The 18,655-nt window shown below is 33.9% G+C and overlaps 1 long non-coding RNA gene across 2 annotated transcripts in view; it reads left to right on the top strand.

Moving 5' to 3' along the window:
• LOC123860529 (uncharacterized) overlaps positions 1-18,655 on the top strand; it is a 111,688-nt gene that overhangs the window by 13,375 nt on the left and 79,658 nt on the right. Inside the window, exons 2-3 of one of the 2 annotated variants that reach the window (XR_006794700.3) lie at positions 13,406-13,595; positions 15,880-16,545. This is a non-coding gene — a long non-coding RNA (uncharacterized LOC123860529). Of the gene's footprint in view, positions 1-13,405; positions 13,596-15,879; positions 16,546-18,655 lie in introns of those variants that run through there. The other variant, XR_010410633.1, reaches the window with a different exon arrangement.

The following is an 18,655-nucleotide window of genomic DNA, read 5'->3' as shown; positions in this document are numbered from 1 at the left end:
ATTAAAATAATAACTTTAAGAGATCTCCAGTTTGGGCTGAAATAAAATACCCTCTCCTCTAGTTTTCCTCCTCATTACTTAAAAACTTATACATAATACAATGAGTAAACACAGGAAGACTGAATTGTAGAAAGAAAAAGATGGACTAAGGACCATGGAATTTGAAGAATGAAAAGATAATGAATTCTCTGGGTTTGTTTTTGTTTGTTTGTTTTGCCTTGCTATATGGCCAGTATGAAGAACCAGGCCTTACAACCTGGAACCGCCAAAAGATACAGACAAAAAAGATCTAAGAAAAGCCTGCTCCATCTAGCCAAAGGAGAAGGAAATGGGTGGCCAGATAGATGAGTAAACAGTATCTGCTTTGCCCCATTTAAATACCAATGGAAAAGCTCTCCCTTCTGCCCCCCCCAACCCCCCATATCAGGGGGATTGAACACAAGAGCCAAATTTCCACCCCATCCCTTGGCAGCAACAGATAGTGCTCTGATTACTCCACAGACTATTCTTAGTTGGACCAAGCAAAGAGTGGAACTTTCTTTTTGTTTTGTTTTGTTTTTATTTCTTTTATTATGTTATGTTAATCACTATACATTACATCATTAGTTTTTGATGTAGCGTTCCATGATTCATTATTTGCGTATAACACCCAGTGCTCCATGCAGAACGTGCCCTCTTAATACCCATCACCAGACTAACCCATCCTCCCACCAAACGGCCAACAGACACATGAAAAAGAGCTAAACTTTCATCCACAAGGCAGCAAGAAGGTAGAATAGGGCAGTGCACGTTGGTCCAAACAGCACCCTGTTTCTTCATTTTTCCCAGTGTCAGTGAGGCCCAGAGGAGGCATGAACCTCCATCCCCACTGTCCTCCACCCTGTCAGCAATGAGACAGTATGAGGTGGTATGAGGTAGTGCTAGTGGGCGCTCTGCTTTCCCTGATAAGGTAGTATTAGTGGGGATCACAAGGGATCTGAGTTTCTGTACCCATTCAGCAGCAAGAAGGTAATGCAATGCCATGCTCTACCTTTTCAGGAGTAGGGTCAGTGGGGCCCAGTAGGAAGATGAACATCCAGGTGTGGTTTCATTACACCCAGACCTGTGTGCTATAGCTAAACAGGGTGTTGGCTGAAAAAGAAGATGAAATAGGCCCAAGATCTTACAACATATCCTAGATATTTAGAATGCAGTCAAAAATAAAAAATCATTCCATGAACCAAAACAATCACAGCTTGAATGAGAAAAGACAATCAGTAGATGCCAACACTGATATCCAACTCAGATATACTGGAATTTTTTGGCAAAGTTTTGAAAGTAGCAATCATAAATTTGCATCAGTGAGCAATGATGAACTCCTGTATAATAAATGAAAAAAACAGAAAAATCTCAGCAAAAAATGGACTGTATTTTTTAAAAAAAAACAAAGAGAAACTATGAAACTTGTAGAAAGGTAAATTTAAAAAAAATGAAATAAAATCTCACTGGACCAGCTCAATAGGAGATTGGAGATGACAGAGGAAAGAATCATGAACTTGATGATAGGACAAAGAAATTACCTAATCTGGGGGCACCTGGGTGTCTTAGTCGGTTCTCTTGATTTCAACTCAGGTCATGATCTCAGGGTCCTGGGATTGAGCCCTCCATCAGTCTCCATGATCAGCAGGGAGGCTGCTTGAGGATTCTCTCTCTCCCTCTCCCTCTGCCCCTCTCCCCATTCACACATGGTTTTGTGCTCTCTCTCTCTCTCTCTCAAGTAAATAAATAGATCTTTAAAAAAAAGAAATTACTTAATCTGAACAGTAAACACAAAAAGAGCTTTGGTGACCTGTAGACCAATATCAAAAGATCTAACATTCATGTTGTCAGAATCCCAGAGGAGAGGAAAAAAAGAACAAGGGGCTGAAAAATTGTTCAAAGGAACAATGGCTGAATTTTTTCAAAATTTGGCTAAGTGCCTAAATGATTAGATTCAAGATGCTGAGTAAAACCAAAGCAGAATAAACCCAAAGGAATCCATAGTAAAACACACCATAATCAAACTTCTGGAAACCAAAAGAAAAAATGCAGCTAAAAAGAAATGACATTTCCTAGATATCTAGAGGAATCTACGATTGCCCAGAGGAAAACAAAATTGAGCAGATTTCTGATCTGACACTATGGAGTCAGATGGAAGTACACATCATTTTTCAAGTGCTGAAAGAAAGGAACTATCAATCCTGATGTTTATATTCAGCAAAAATATCTTCAGGAATGAATTCACTCTCAGATGCAGGAAAACTAAGAATTTGTCCCCAGCCTACCTACTCTTAAAGAATGGTTAAAGGAATTCTCCAAAAAAAAAGGAAAATAATAATTTTCACTTTTTATCTGTATATCATTGCTGAATCACTTATAGGTTTATCAGTCTAACGTTGTCCTAATGTTCATTTGTGGGAGTTCATTATGTATCTATTCATTCATTCACCTACCTACCATATACCAGACACATGATTATAAGGCCTTGCCAGACACTAGGGTAAGTACCTGGAATACAATGCAGAACATGATAAATTGCCCACATACAATTCGGTGAGAAAAGTTCACATTGGGCAAGTAAGGAGACAAATGTATGTGTATTTACAATTATTTTAAATCCTGTGAAAATATACAGGACACATGTCAAAAGAGCCTTCCCTCTTCTAGTGGAGGTGGAGAGGGCTTTCTGAGAACATGTAATCGAAGATGATATTGAGAAAGGAAGGAGATAACAGGATCGGAGGTGGTGGGAGCAAGGAAGGGTGGAGGGAGAGCATTCAAGGTCAAGGGACAGCATGTACCTGATCCTGACAAGGGAAGGAAGGAGTTTAGGGCATTCGAAGAACAAAAAGAAAACCAGCACAACTGGATTTCAGTGTGTAATAGGGAAAAATGAAACTTTTGAGATTGACAAAGCCTGAAAGCCACGTGGCCCATTTTAAGTACCAAACTTTATCTATAAACAGCATGAAGCTGCAGCAGTGTTTTAAATGGGAGAGTATTATGATCAAAATGCTGGCTCCTCTTAGTGCTTCCTAAAGCCACTTCTTTGTCTCAGTAAACACAGTCGGGTAACATGGTGATTCTTGTTCATGGTGATTCTCACTGAGAGCAGCTACCACAAGCTGCTTCTTTTTGGGGTTGTGGCAACTGCTGGCAACAAATGTTTCTAGTGACTTTTTAGTGACCCACACCTTCCTTATCAACTTATTGCCCATTTTCTGGAGAATAATTCAATTGATCATTACTTTTTCAGCACCTTATCTATAGAATGTCTTCTAGGATTCTAACATTTCTTTTTTTAAGTTAAATGAAATTAATGGAATTACATTTAGAATAGTGCCGGGTACATAAACGCAAACAGTGAATCAATTTAAGTTAGTATTTATAGCTTATGCAAAACCCATCAAAAACCAGCTGAAACTGTCCTAGGGAAGCAAGACAAAGTAACAGCACTTATGGGTTAGATTTCAGTGTTTCCCCAGCCATATGCCCATAGATACACCTGTCCTGAGAGAAAGAACAGAAATCTATGTGCTTTCCTAGCTGAAGCTGATTGTTATGTATGCTAGCCTTCTCAAGGGCTTTTAATGAAAATTCTTCTAGTAGTATGTGGATTACTTAATATGTCCAAACTTCATTTTTATGTACATTGTCTGGCCTCCATCTCTTCTTCCCTCATCTGTAAAAGGCTCATGGACACGTATGTAAACTGATTCTTATGACAAGCTCTGAGTATATCACATAGTTCCATATGCCAGATGGGAGAACTCAACTTTAATAGAAACCAATTGATAAAGTCCATGAATCAACCTGTACAACGAAATGTCTATTCTGTTTGTTTACCGGTAGTGTTTTCTCAGAGCCTTTCGTAGGGTAAGTAAGTCAGGCAGATCACTCAAGTATAACTTACTAGCCACAATTAAGAAGGAGCAGCTAGGGGTGCCTGGGTAGCTCAGTCGATCCTTCGGCTCAGGTCATGATCCCAGAGTCCTAGGATCGAGCCCTACATCAGGCTTCCTGCTCAGTGGGGAGCCTGCTTCTCCCTCTCTCTCTGCCTGCCACTCCCCCTGCTTGTGCTCTCTGTTAAATAAATAAATAAAATCTTAAAAAAAAAATAAGGAATAGCTAGGTGTTGACACCTATTTGGTTTTTGTTTGTTTGTTTGCTTGTTTTGTGGATATTCTGCCCTTTTTGTATCTTAACCTCATTCTCACTGACCTACATTCTTTTCTTCTCAGGACTCCATTACAACTGTACTCACATACTCACATAGAATCAATCTCTCTCTCCTTTCTAAATACTATCCTCTATATTACTACATCTGGCTTGAAAACCAAATTCTGACCTGACAGTTTTATTGGCCTATATCTATCCCTTAACATCTGACCTCTAGATTAGATCAGTGTGGGGTTAACATCTACTTACCAGAGTTAAACCTCCAAGTAACCAGAGAGTAAGCCCCAGAACCTTCCATTTGAAAATAAGTACAAAATAATGATGGCACTTCCACTCTGTCAAAAGTAATTTTTTATTAAATTATGATTATTTCTTGATAATCTGACAAGTTTGTTTTTTAAAAAAATTCCATAGACTTCCCTTAATGGATTTGTTTCATCATTATGCAAAACATAGTAAGGAGACATTTAAACACATGGTTCAGAAAAATAATGGATTTTAAAATACAGTAATTTTTATACATGGTGGCTCTGTAATAATTTTCATAATTCCTTAAATTGAAATATACTTTTAAGGTAAAAATATAATGACCCAGTATAAAAGTATTAATAGCTTTTTTCTTAAGTGTCTACTGTGTCAGAAATATACCAAATGTATTATTTCTTTTTATCTTAACAGCATCTCTATGAGAGAGATATTATATGTTCATTTTAAAGTGAGAAAACTGAGACTCAGGGAGGTTTAGTAGTTTAAGTTTATATAGTTAATAAGTGGTGCAGCTTTGGTGGAAACTTAAATTGGCTTGGAAACCCTGTTCTGGATTCTAGTTTAATCTGGTGAGATGTTAGCTTTTGGCGTATACAATACTTTGACTACTTTATGTTGCAAAAAAAAAAAAAAAAAAAACACTGACACAGAAATTATAGTGAGTATTAGTACTGCTTAAGATTACAGTTCCACACCCTGAATTTTATTTGAAAACACACAAATAATAACACTATGAAACTTCTAAACAAGCCTGGCTATGGATTTTTCCGTTTTGCTTTTAAAAGACTTATATATTCTTTAGGATAAATATGATCAACCATCATGTTTGTTCTTCAGAATTAAGTAGTCACTTATTCCCATGAAATTTATTATATGTTTAAGAGATACCATAGATTATAGCTGTAACTATCATTATTAACCTTCTCATCTTCCAGATTTTGGAAACTATGAGTAATTTATCATTTGATTTTTACTATATGAATTCCAAATTAGTGAAGCAGGTTTTGTAATACAGTCTCTTTATGGATATTGTTCTCCAAATACAGGAATTTGGTGTGTTTTCAACATGTTGTTATCACTATTATTATTGCTGCTGAAGACATCAGTTCAATCTGACATGCATTTGTGAGTAACTATTATATGCTAGAACAGAGCAAGGACCACTGAATAAAAACAAATAATATAGTCCCTGGCCTCAATCAAGTAATGGCTTAATTCTGGCACATTGTGTAGACTAACAGTTACAGACAGGGGTTCTTTTGAATCTCAACAATCAATAATGATCAGCTAAGCTCATGATAATAGGACTGGTTAAAATTCTAATTTTCTGATTTTATCACATACCAAGCAACAGCAGGTTTCAACTAGGACCCTTTGAAAAATGAGATTTAGAGGAAAGACCACTTTGTACTTAGGACACTTGGTATTCACTGCCTACCGTCTAATATTTCTTGATTTTAACTTATAATTTTTGGTGTTTTCTGCCTACAGTCTAACATCCTAAGATTCCATCCTATAATCTTTTTGCTAACTGCCCATAGTTTAGTTTTCCTGATTCTACTTTATGACACACAGGGCTGACTGCTTGCAGTGTAGTATACCCAATTCTTTGAATCTCCTTGATTATTCTCTGCTATTACGCACATTTCCATCTCTACTTATTGACTGACCAACAACCCAATCACAATGTGGGCAAACTAAACATTAATGGCTAATAGTGTTATCAGATTTTAATCATGATTGCTTTTGTGGTTCCGAGGGAATCCCCCATAGATTTATGACATTGTTTTGAAGCAATTTTTGAGGATGGAATACCAGGCACTTGACTAAGTTCACTTTTTAAAAAAATATATTTTATTTATTTATTAGAGAGAGAGAAAGCACTAGCAGGGGGAGGGGCAGAAGAAAAGGGAGATTGGGAAGTAGACTCCCCACTGAGCAGGAGAGCCCCATGTAGGGCTTGAGCCCAGGACCCCGAGATCATGACCTGAGCGAAAGACAAACACTTAACTGACTGAGCCACCCAGGCGCCCCACACATTTTTTTTAATTTAAAAGTCAGTTTATTAACAGGGCGCCTGGGTGGCTCAGTTGGTTAAGCATCCGACTCTTGATTTCGATTCAGGTCATGATCTCATGGTCATGGGATCCAACTGTGTTGGGCTCCATGCTCAGCAGGGAATCTGCTTGAGATTCTCTCTCTCCCTCTGCCCCTCCCCCTGCTTGCATGTTGTCTCTCTCTCTCTCTAAAACAAATAAATCTTTTTTAAAAAGTCAGTTTATTAACTCATCATTGTTTATCATAAAATTCAAATCTCTCAAAAATAATAACATGGTATAGTAGAAAGAGCAACGACTTTGGAGTTTATTTATAAAATGGAATGATAATACTTGGCATTTATAATAGGGATGAAATGGGAAAATTCATATGAAATTCTTTTGTAAAATGCAATAAAAATTGTCAACTAATTAAGTACCTGGTAATTAATTGTAAAAATAAGAAATCAAATTGACTAGGCATCTCGGAATAAATCTTAAGAGAGGAGAAATACTGTGATTACATAAAACAGGCATGTAGAAGTCCTGCATTTAGGTTTGCTGCAAAAATATTATAGCTTCTTGATTCCCTGAGATGTCTCAGCAGTATTTGTGAAACTACCCCAGGGCTGAGATAATTGGTGTCACTTTGCTATTCCTCAGTTTCTACATTTACATTAGCCGTACTACCAGAGCGACATGCTTGTTTATTTTTTTCTAAGTAGGTCTATAATAATATTTAGAGAATATAATGAACAGAATATTTCTGGTACCATGAACATTAATTTCTCATTTTAACCATGATCTTAAATGCAATGCAAACATCGATGGAAGTTTCAGAATGTGAGTAGATCACAGAGGAAGAAAAAGCTGCAACAGCTAATACATTTGACGGATATGTGGGGGAGAAGGCTGTTCTTGCGATTGAAATGCTAGAAAAGAGCTTGCAGTCATTGCATTTGGTTGTTCAGCTACCCAACAGAAACACAAAGTGGAACTTGCTCACCTAGAACAGCAGATAACACAGCTTGAAAGCGACTTTGCAGCTGCCAGGAAACTTTGTAGTTAGATCAGCTACACCCTTGAGATTGTGAGAACAGGGAAATAGATACCTGTTCAACAATCACATTACTATTGATAAGGAGAGGGAACTGGAAACATACCACTTCGTACATTTTTTCTGAATTATTGAGAAATAATCTATTTTGAAATATCTATTTTACCTTAAGTTTTGTGAATCCAACTTTTTTTCTCATTGTCTCTAAATCCAATGCATACCTTAAGTGTTGGTGATAGAAATGCCATCAAGTTTCATTCAGACAGAGATTAAAACTAAATAAGACTAGTATTTATTAAGTTATGCCTGTAGATGACTGGAAAATAAATCTGCCAAAATTGTAAATGTAAATCCTTCCATATTCACTTTGTATTTCAGAGGCAAAGCAAAGGACACATTTTTCCCAGTGAGGAAAATGACACGTTTGACAGATGAAATTAACACCATCTATCCAATTCAATTCAGTAGGTGCTTATTATATAGAGTGGTATATAAGACTCTGCGCTAAATGCTGGCAACATGTAGATGGATAAATATCTACGTGGAGCTCATATCCTGGTGGAAGTTCACAGAGTGGACCATTGTGATTCACGGGCTCCTACTATGTGGTTCCCTTTACAAAATATATAATTTGTATTATTCATTAAGTTTTCCTTTCTAAAATATTCACATGAAAGCCAATTACTTGAAATTAAATCAATAAGTATGTATTCTCTGTGTCCCAGAATTTTCCAATTTCTAATTGTTTCAACATACATTTATAAAACATGAGTAGTGAATTCTACTACCTTAGACTTTTTTAACTCATATTATTTTATAAAATGGTGCTTTCTTTTTGAATTTAGATATTTGTAGAACCTGCTCAGAATTGAGGAATGAAAGAATTGGCCATTGAGAGTTCTAGGACCTTTAAGTTTTCCATAGAAAACCACCAGACAAAATGGTGTAACTCTTAGGTTTGTAAGAACTTTTGAAGTGCTTCATTATCTAGAATTATTTAAAGACATCAGCAATAATAAGACCGAGTCATTTTTTTTTTTTTTTAGTTCAGTTTACAATTTAACAATTCACTGGGGAAAAGCCATTTAGAATTGAGTGGGCCTAAATCCATACCTTTTATTAATAATGACAGAAGTGATGGAATGTTGAAATATATATCTATAAGAAGCTATCACATGCCTTTTACTAAGTTTTGTACACCCGAGAAAACATGTTAATATAAATAATTGTTGTGTTCAAATTATAGCCAAACATATCTGCAGGTTTTAAGCTGTCTAAAGTAATTCTACATTCTCAATGAATAATGTTTAACATTGAACCAAAAACAGTTCGGCACGAATAATTAAAGGCTTAAGTTAAATACATAGACAGTCATTTAAATTTAGATCTGCAATAACATTTACTATTATTCTCCAAGGCTTTGACTGCTTGACAGAAACAAAGTACTCTGGGATTAATTTCAAGAAATGGTGCCAACCGTGTCGCAATTTGCTGTAATTAAGACATGAAAGAACACTAAATATTCAGATTAAAAGAAGCATGATGGAGCATGATAGAGAGTCAAGGTGTGGCAGGAAGCCAATAAAAAAGCCCAGCCAGGAATACCATATTGATGGATACAAAATCAGCACCAGGAAAGTTTAGTGCATTTTACTCTAAAGAAGCACGTTCGTTTATCATTTTGTTCTTTGATTATATTTAACGTCTTTTCCCGCTCAGATTTAAAGCTGAGGCATGGTGTGTTAAAAAGATGATAAAACTGAAAAAGAAAGTGACAAACATTGTATTCTTATAAAGCTAATTAGTTTAAGTGGTGTGGAGAAGTCATTAGGAGGCTATCATCATTATCTTTATGGTGAAGGGATTTCCCTATGTCACATTAGTTTGCTTTAGAACTAAATGAAAGAGCTACATAGGTGTTAACTCAAAGAGATCAAATACACTTTTTGTATTCATTAAATTTTTCTTCATATTTTAAAGAGGAAGAATTCATTTTGATCCAACTAGTCTCCTTTTTAATTCCCTAAGAACTATGGGAAATATTTTCTTTAGCTTTTGAACCTTTACATATTGATTAACACTGCATTTAAACTAATGGTGACTCTTCCTTCCAACTGACTTTTTTTTTTTTTTTAAGAGAGTCCCTTTAAGGTTTTGATCCTAAAAGAGATGTGGATACTTGACCCAGTTGCTAATGAGGGGCTGTATAATCTCCAGTATCCTATAGCTCAAAATAGCAGGATGCAATATAAAAAGTACATCATAAGAGGCACTATTGGAATGCTTTTTGTCTTCACAGGCGATACGCAAAAGATAGGACTTTCTAAGAAAGTCAGAAGCTGGTCTCCTGCAGGCACAGGAAGCCATCAAAGTCCAAGTGGATAAGGTGATGAGCCTCGACAGTGTGGTCAGGAGACTGAAAGCAAGCATCCAGGATATACAGGGAGGAAAGCATCCGAAAGAGCGATCTCTATCATTAGATCAGGTCTGCAGCGGCCAGATGGGGACCTGCAGAATCTGCATAGAGCAGGCCTTTGTGAGAGAGACCAGTGTCCCCCAAATTGTGAGCCTCACCAGAATGTAATCTGTTCTAGCCTGATCAAAGAGAATTTCACATCACCGGTATGTGATTAAAAGCTCAAAATAGGAAATGTGGATCGTTTGGGGCTTTGAGGTAGATGCTGCAAAGAGTCAGCATCTTCAAGAGAACCATAAAAACAAAACTGAGTTGTTTCTACACACAGAGATCTTTGCAGAAAATGCGTAATGTCTTTTGGATACAGACTGTATATCTTAGCTCTTTCCCTGATGTTGCAAATCTTCATGGGGGGGGGGCTTGAAATAAAGGGCTTAATATACAGTGCTCTTGAACAATTCAAGTTGATCCTCAGTCTAGAATTTTACCATTCTAGTAAAAAAAAAAAAAAGTTGAAGAAGCATCAAGGTATTTCACATCCACTAGTATTTATATGACTTAGATAAGATAGAAATACGAGAATTTATTTCAATATTGCTTATGATCTGTGGCATATGATATTCGCACAACATTTAATCTAAGACCACATGTTCGTTAAGGGTTTTTTGCTGTTGTTCCATATAAACAAATAGTATGAAGCTGAGAGCATTATTATCATTATTACTTTTGAGCTTGTTTGTCTAAACTTTGTAGTGTAATACTTTTATGAAATAAAATATTAATGAAGTTACTGGGTACATAATAGACAGCGTTTGTCAACCCCTTAATTTTTCCTTCCACTATTCACAACATTGCCAGATACGTGTTTCTGGATAAAACCCCCTAGAGGTCTCCTGCAAATTCTTTTTCAATACAACCAGATCATTGCAGATAATTGTATTACACAGTGTATCGATCCAAAATCGTTGTGCACCGGAAACATCTGAAAAAACATGATTATAGCTTTCTGTTTATTGTTCGTACATCATATAAGCAGGCTTTTGTGTGAATCACCTGTAAAAAAGGCAAGGTGGAAACATCAGAGAAATTACCTCTTTACAAGAATCTATTGATCACTTTAAATCAAAGAAGTATGTTTGACATAAGATTACCTGCCAGTTTGAACATTAGGTACACTATGTTGTAGCCTGGGGCAGTTGTAAGTCTGACAAAGGGATTGTAAATAAAGCATGCAGCTGCGAGCGCCTCTGGCTTGGGATCAACTCGGGCTCAAGTCCAAGGTATAGGTAAACTTAAAATAATTTACCCCCTTTAACCAGCACATAATGAATTAGAGTAGACTCTTAGGAGAACCGTGAGGCATAAATCTCTTAGTCATTTCAAAATCGGCAAACTTCATAGAAAATTCACATCATGCATAGTTGACAAAAGGTCTTTTTTGTGCATGTGCCACAAGGTGAGTCAAGTAGTCTAGAAGTCAATCTATTGGTACAAGTAGATTCTTCAAAAAAGAAACTTCCTGAAGGGTTCTGATATCCATAGTCATTTGTATGTGGCCCGATCGCTCAAAGTCCTTTTAACTTCAAGACCATTAAACCGCTCAATTTCAATGTCTGAAAATTCTCCTCAAAACTCATTTAAAAAGTTTTGGTGTGGTTTTCTTTTTTCATAAGAAATACATATTTTGAAAGCTGAAAAAGCAGAGAAAATGAAATACTTCACTCAAATTAGTTTTGCAGCTATATCAACAATGCTAAAAACATATCACTACAAAAATATCAATTGTTTTCATTTGAGTACATTTTTTATTGGTCAAGAACAGGGAAGGCTAGAGTGCCTTTACATATATTTTAAGCTTGAAGGATTTTTTTTTTTAATCTTGAAAGCAAACTCATTGTAAGTCCTTTATTGGATTTTTTCCCCCACATTTTAACATGTGTTGAAATTATTAAACATTTAACTCATTTGTTCAGAGAGATTTCGATGTATTTGGAATTTAATAAAGATGAGCTCTGGGTGATGCATTCTTCCTTGTTAAATATTTAGCTGTTTGCGTTAGCTCTGTGGTTTCCTGAGGCACAAATTTAAACTGTTAATATATAGCAGGTTTAAGCTATAAAAATAGTAGATGCTGTAATTTCTTCTGGGGCAAAACTGGTCATTTTGAACACTTGCAAGAAAACAAAGTGAACATGCATGCACATATTTATTAAAATATAAGCAGTCAGTTGCTCAAAATCTATAAAGAGAAGCTGAGAACCAGATATTCTTAGATCTAATTTATAAGGGAGACATCATTCAACTTCAAAGATGAGTGATAAATGTAGAATATTTATATAGAGTATCTTCTTTATGAGGTTGCCTGTAAAAGATACCTCTGATGTAAGACTGTAATACCTTGGTTTCTAACTTTGTTGAAGCTTAGTATAAACACCATTTTTTGGACATAAAATGAGAATCATTAAAAGGGAAGATGCTCTTTTTTTATAAAAATATGGCCTTCTCCATTTCTGTTTATGTTGATTTGAGGATCTTAAAAATATTTCTTCTTTTTTTCTTCATTTTGGACTGCATGATTGAAAAGACTGATTTTCACAAAATATCATGATCTTTAATGCAATGGATTATATATCCAGTGAGATTTAAAAAGATCCAAAAATGCCCTATATAACATAATGTATATAAATATATATCCAAACATATGATTAAAGAAATAAAATAAAAAACATTTACATTTGATGGCATGCATTTGAGGCAAATAGGGAAAAAAAAACCAGATAAATACTTTTATAAAGGGGAAATATTCTAACACAATGTACAGATATATATCTCTAGGAATACGGTCAACAAAGAACAAAGGAAAAATGTCTTTGTCTTAAATCACTTATTTTTTGAGAGCTTGAAGCATATTGCCTAAGTCTGCTTTGGTCTAATGAAAGAGTGCCATCTATTGGATGACCTTGAAAAAGTGCTTAAATTTCATAAATATTATACATGAAAATAAATCAGTGAAGAGCCATCATTTTGGCATAATTTATAACGTATCAGCCTTTGTCTATGTGACTATAAATAAATATACCTGAGGCCTATGTTAAAGAAAGAAAAAGAATACTTTGTATTAATGTTACTCTGTTATAAATGTAGCAACAGAAATCTCACAATTAAAGGCAGCAAATTGTTGTCTGATTCAGACATCTAATGTTTTAATTCAAGCGCTTTATAAACGAGATTATGGACCTGCATCTTGTATTCCTTCACACATACCTTTGTTTACTTGTGAAAATTGAAAGCACGAGCTTGTATTTTGACAAGAAGGATCTATTTAAATCTTCCTCAAAGTTGCACTGCATATTATTTAAACCAAAAACAAAAGAAAAAAAAAAAACATTAGCTTGGTTTTTTAAAAGGCAATGTTCTTGTTTTATCTTTCAGCCCAAGAACTTGCCAGTCAAGATGAAAAACTTCTTCTAATGGAATCCAGCTTGAAAGCTACTCAAGAGCAGCTAACTGAGCAAATAGCAGAAACAGTTCGCCAAGAACAGAACAGTAGAAAACCCCAGGCAGAGCTGAAGACAGTGACAGAAGGGATTATTGCTTCTGAAGAAGAAAAAAATGATTACAAGTGAGTTGCTTTTTAGTATTTCAGAAAGTTTTACTTTACATACTAAAATCAAGTCAATCCTTTGACTTTCGTTGCTAAATATTTAACTCTGTTTTGCAAAAGGTGCTGTGTAAATGTGCTAGCTTGTTCAATAAATTGTTGGTTCCAAGATAGATAAACTTTAAATTTGCATCATTTCCTAACTGAAATGTCACATGCTGAACATTGTAACTGTCCTATTGTGATTCTAAATAATGATGCGGAGGTCAACTTTCTTGTTAACTATCAAGAAATGTTCAAGGTAAGATGCAAGAGAAAGAATACACTGTTTCTGTAGCACCTATCTGCCAATGTCATTCTCATCTTTCTCCTTTTGGAGTCCAAAGGTTACATATGGCTCTTGTTGGGTTTCTTTTTTGTTAAAGTAGCAGCTCTAAGCAAGACACTATTAAATTGAGAGACATTTAGAGTAGAATTTTTTGGTCAGACCATTGAGGCATGTAAGGAACTATGAAGAAAAGTAACAAAGATCTATGCTGTTGTGAAACATTCATGGGAATTGTTTTAGTGAAACATCTTCCAGTAGCTTATTTCTGCTTTCATCATCTAAATCTTTATGTAATTATTATGCTTAAACTATGTTGTCAGATTTTATCATTTACTTTTCAAATAAATGTTAGTTTCTTTTTTGAAAGTTCTGATAATCAGGTCTTCTATCCTCTGTGCCTTTTGCTTGATTTTCTTGGTGCTTTTTTAAATTTTTTTTTTTTTAAGTAGCATAGCCCAGATGAACTCCCCTCTCCCTCTCTTCCTCTCCCCCATCCCCCCTTCTCTCTCTCGCTCTGTATTTGTCAAGAATTACACTTTGCTCACCGAACACTGGTTAAATTGAGTAATCACAGTTAGATAAAGCACACATACCTAAACTTTTTTTTTTCCTTCTCCTGTCACTCATACCTTTGAACACAATCCTGAGGCCAGAGCTAAAAAGACATTTGATATTAACTAATCTTTGGAAGCCAGATTCTAAACTTTCATTACTTATTGCATATCTTGATATGTCTATCAATAGGATTTCAAAATACTGCATATGATGAACATTGAATTTTTTTAATTTATAGTTTATAAAGCTAACAATGCTAAAATGTAAAAGTAAAATTTTTGAAATTTATTCATGAGGAATTTATTTCTGTGTTTTAAGCCTATGGTTTAATATCAGAAGGCACTAAAAATAATTTTATAATCTAGGATAACATTTTACAGGCTTCTAAATAAAATTAAACACTCAGATAAATCCTGTTTGCCATTAATGTACCTTTAGTCAGCTGCCAGAACTCAGAAAACAAAAAAAGCCACATTTAACAAATATTAAAAGGTAGAAATTGGTACCAAGAATTAAAAGCATATTGGGCAAAGTTTCTTTGGGAATGGCTGTAGTAATGTACTATTGTTGTAAATATTATGGTCTTTTAAAAAGCTGAATAGTATTAAGGAAATAATATAGTTAAGATATATTTAGATAATAAGAAATATATAAAAATGTTTGTGAACACTAATATAAAGCTAATGATAGTGGTCCATGTGAACTTAATGTTATTAAAATAATGCCAATATTTTTTTCTACAGTTAAATACCACAAAAAGGCATATTATTCAGTGTACTCACAAAAAAAACATTTTTGGTATGAAAACTGGCATGCAAAGATCTGCTTCCAATCTTGGATTTTTATAAGTAAATAAACCAGACAGTGATTAGTCCAGTTAAATAACAATGAAAGACTAAACTTATATACTTGATCTATATTAATCTATCTTATTTTCCTATATAGCTTGCTCATGAAATTAAGTACACTATTCTCTTTCAATGTGAAATTGCTGGTAAGGTGCAAAATATCATCTAAGGGAGTAGTTAAAATTGTAACTGTTTTGTTTTGTTTTTTTGTTTTTTTTTTTTTTTTTGCCTAACTATTTGCAATGGTTTTTAATGATTATCTTAGACATCAAAAAATTATAAATATTACTATGACATGCTACAAGAATATGTTGTTGAATTTAAAGAGACTGATATGTGATCATAATCAAACCAATGATTGTTTCTTAAGAGAAGTAAGTTCACCTTTAAAAAAAAATATAGCCTCAATATACATTGTCACAGGGTATGCCTACATGCTAGATATGTATCTAAACATGAAAAAACATACTACTATTAAAATGTAAAATGAAATCAATGCCTTTTTAGCCTCGTCAAAATAAAAAGCCCTAACTTCATTTATTTATTTTTATCATTTTCTCTACTCAATCAACAGGTGGCATGAATTGGTCAGATTTACCAATTGACTTGGTATTAGGCGGTGCCAGGCACCATGGTATTCACCAGTAAGAAGAAAGAAAACCACATCAGGTGTCATATGGCATGAGAATATTATAGTGAGTTATCTTACCTGGTCATTCCTTTATTTGGAAAAGTCTTCGGATTTTGACTAAATGATGCAGGGTGAAATGTATAGAAAGTTAAGATCAAGGGCTTGAGTAGTTTCTAGAGTTCGCAATTATGGTTGAATTTTGCTATAGAGAGCAGAGGATCTCACAAGAGCAAAACATTCTGGGACCTTTAAAAAAAAAAAAGACAAACTCAATTCTGAAATCATGATTTTTTAATCTCATAAAAATAGAAAAAAATGAAATCCTGAAATACAATTTTTGAAATGTGCTGATATAAGTCATAAAAACAATAACTAGAATCTCTATTTTAAGAGACCTGTTAAAATTTGAAATGTATGTCAGGTTTCTATATTCATCTTTCTAATAGTAATGTATCCAAGTGACTTTTTGATAAGTAATTATCTCAAAATGATTTTCTCCATTCATTTACTTCGGAATAGTCATTCAGAACTCACCAGGTTCCAATACCACCAAGATCTATTACTAAGTTAAGTCATTTCTTAACTAAACATGAAACAGTTAAAAAAGTACTAAAACATTTGGCAATCAAAGGGAAGATTGTTTTTAACTTTAAAATATGCCTTGTAAGTTACTGGTTCCATAAAGCTAAATGTTTTATTTTAAAGAACATATAGGATTTAGATTTTATTTTTCTCCTCTCTTTTTGAACTAAATGTGAAGAACACACACCATAAACTCAGTATAAGCCTGTTACACTTGAAAGATTTGTTCTGAATGTCCAGTGGGAACCTGGAAATCGTAATAATTTGTAGTATCGATTGAGTGAAGCTATGCAGCTGGGGCCTCCGGTGAATAGACAGGAATAGACATTTTATTGATTAACTTTTACAGTCATATTTTCAAGACTCCGTTGCAACATAATTTTCACTTCCCAGCTTTGTGTTGCTGCATCATGAAACTTGGATTCTTCTCTCTTAACATTTACCCACTTGAGGAAAAAAGTATGGACATGTCTTGCCAGGGTTGTGATGTACAGAAATGCAAAACTTTCTGGAAAATGATTTCTCTTAAGTGCTATTCTGCCGCAAACAGTAGAAAGGAGCTAGTTGGTTATAAAAGTTTTGGGGAAAATCATTATAGGAGCTATTTGGTAATTAGACTTCTTTCCTATTCTTTTCATGTTTGGACATCTTAATTTTCCTGCCCTAGCTTCATGCGTATAACTATTAAAATGGATTATCTTGTGATGGCTTTATTTTTATTTTATTATTAACACTTTCTATCTTATTTAATGTGAGCAGCAGAAGAAAAATTATTGTACTAATAGTCTATAATTTAGTCTGAAATGAAAATTATTAATACTAAATCATTTTGGCCAGTAATTTCAAAGTATGAAAATGTGGATATATACTTATTGGACATATGTGATATTCCTTAGCCCTGTGAGAGTTTTTAAAAATCATTTAAGCAAAAAAATGTTGTATTTGCACAGATGAACATATGGCAAATATTCTGTGTATAATCATATGTTTATTTACCTCAGGTTCTTTACTGCTTGAATTTTTGGTCATTGGAGCAAACCGCAGATTTTATACTTTACATGGGTGGAAAAATATTTCACTGTAATTTTATGTAAGAGATGGTGACAGAGATATTTAGACATTAGACTGGATTTGAAAAAAAGGGATTTTTTAAAAGAAGTTTGCCTTCATTCCTTTTTTTAGCTCACATCTGCATTTCTTTTATTTATGATATTGAAAAATCATGTAGAATAAGTTGAACCAAAGATAAAATTCAAGAGGTTCATGTGACTCCCTAAACCCAGAAGATATAAAATGTAACTAGACAAAAAAATTTAGCATTTTCTAATAGTTGTGTGTGATAATTCATATTCCATGACACTAATGCCTTATATAGTCAATTTCAGGAGTTGATGTTTATTTAATATTATTGATAATTACTATGGAATTTTGGTTCTAAACTTTGTAGATTTGATTTTAAAAGTATGCAAAGCACATTAAGCTTCCAATTTACAGTTCTTTTAATCCAAAATTAAAAATTGTGTAACCAGTAGTGAGAATATGAAACTGATATTTTCTTATTACATTGAATATTAAATTTTTAAATGATACTCAACAAGTTTATGTTTTTTTTCCTATTGATTTTCAAAGATGTGATTATTGACAATTCGCTTTGGTTTTTCTTCTATGATGCTTTAATTTCTTCTGTAACAAGTTTTATAAACATGTTTATGTGCAACATATATGTAAAAACAGTGTTTCTTAAAGTTCCATAGTTATCACAATAATTATAGCATATTAATGTATTTCAAGATTTTTTAATTACTTGCATATAAATAACTACGTTTTTCTTCTAAAGGAATAGGTCTTCATTTATAATGAAAAGGTGTTTGAATAAAATATCTAAGAATTAATTCTTTCCTTCTTCACATTAAAATAATGAATAAAATAATGTCTAAAAATATAGGTTATTTTATAACACGTGTGACTCTTAGAAGACTCTTACCTGCATAATCAAGTATGTGTTTTAAACTTATTTACCAAAATAAGGAATGCAATTAAGATAGATCAAGTAATAAACACAAAATACAAAAAGTCTGAATTGAGATTGATTTCAGCATAATCCTGTAGAGGAATCCCCACTTATTGATCATTTTAA

Source organism: Mirounga angustirostris, unplaced genomic scaffold (assembly GCF_029215605.1).
Source record: "Mirounga angustirostris isolate CCGP_5_RB_7025 unplaced genomic scaffold, mMirAng1.0.hap1 SCAF_4, whole genome shotgun sequence".
NCBI classification, from domain to species: domain Eukaryota; kingdom Metazoa; phylum Chordata; class Mammalia; order Carnivora; family Phocidae; genus Mirounga; species Mirounga angustirostris.
Note: the sequence above shows the minus strand (reverse complement) of the source record. Positions and strands in the feature narration are given on the sequence as shown.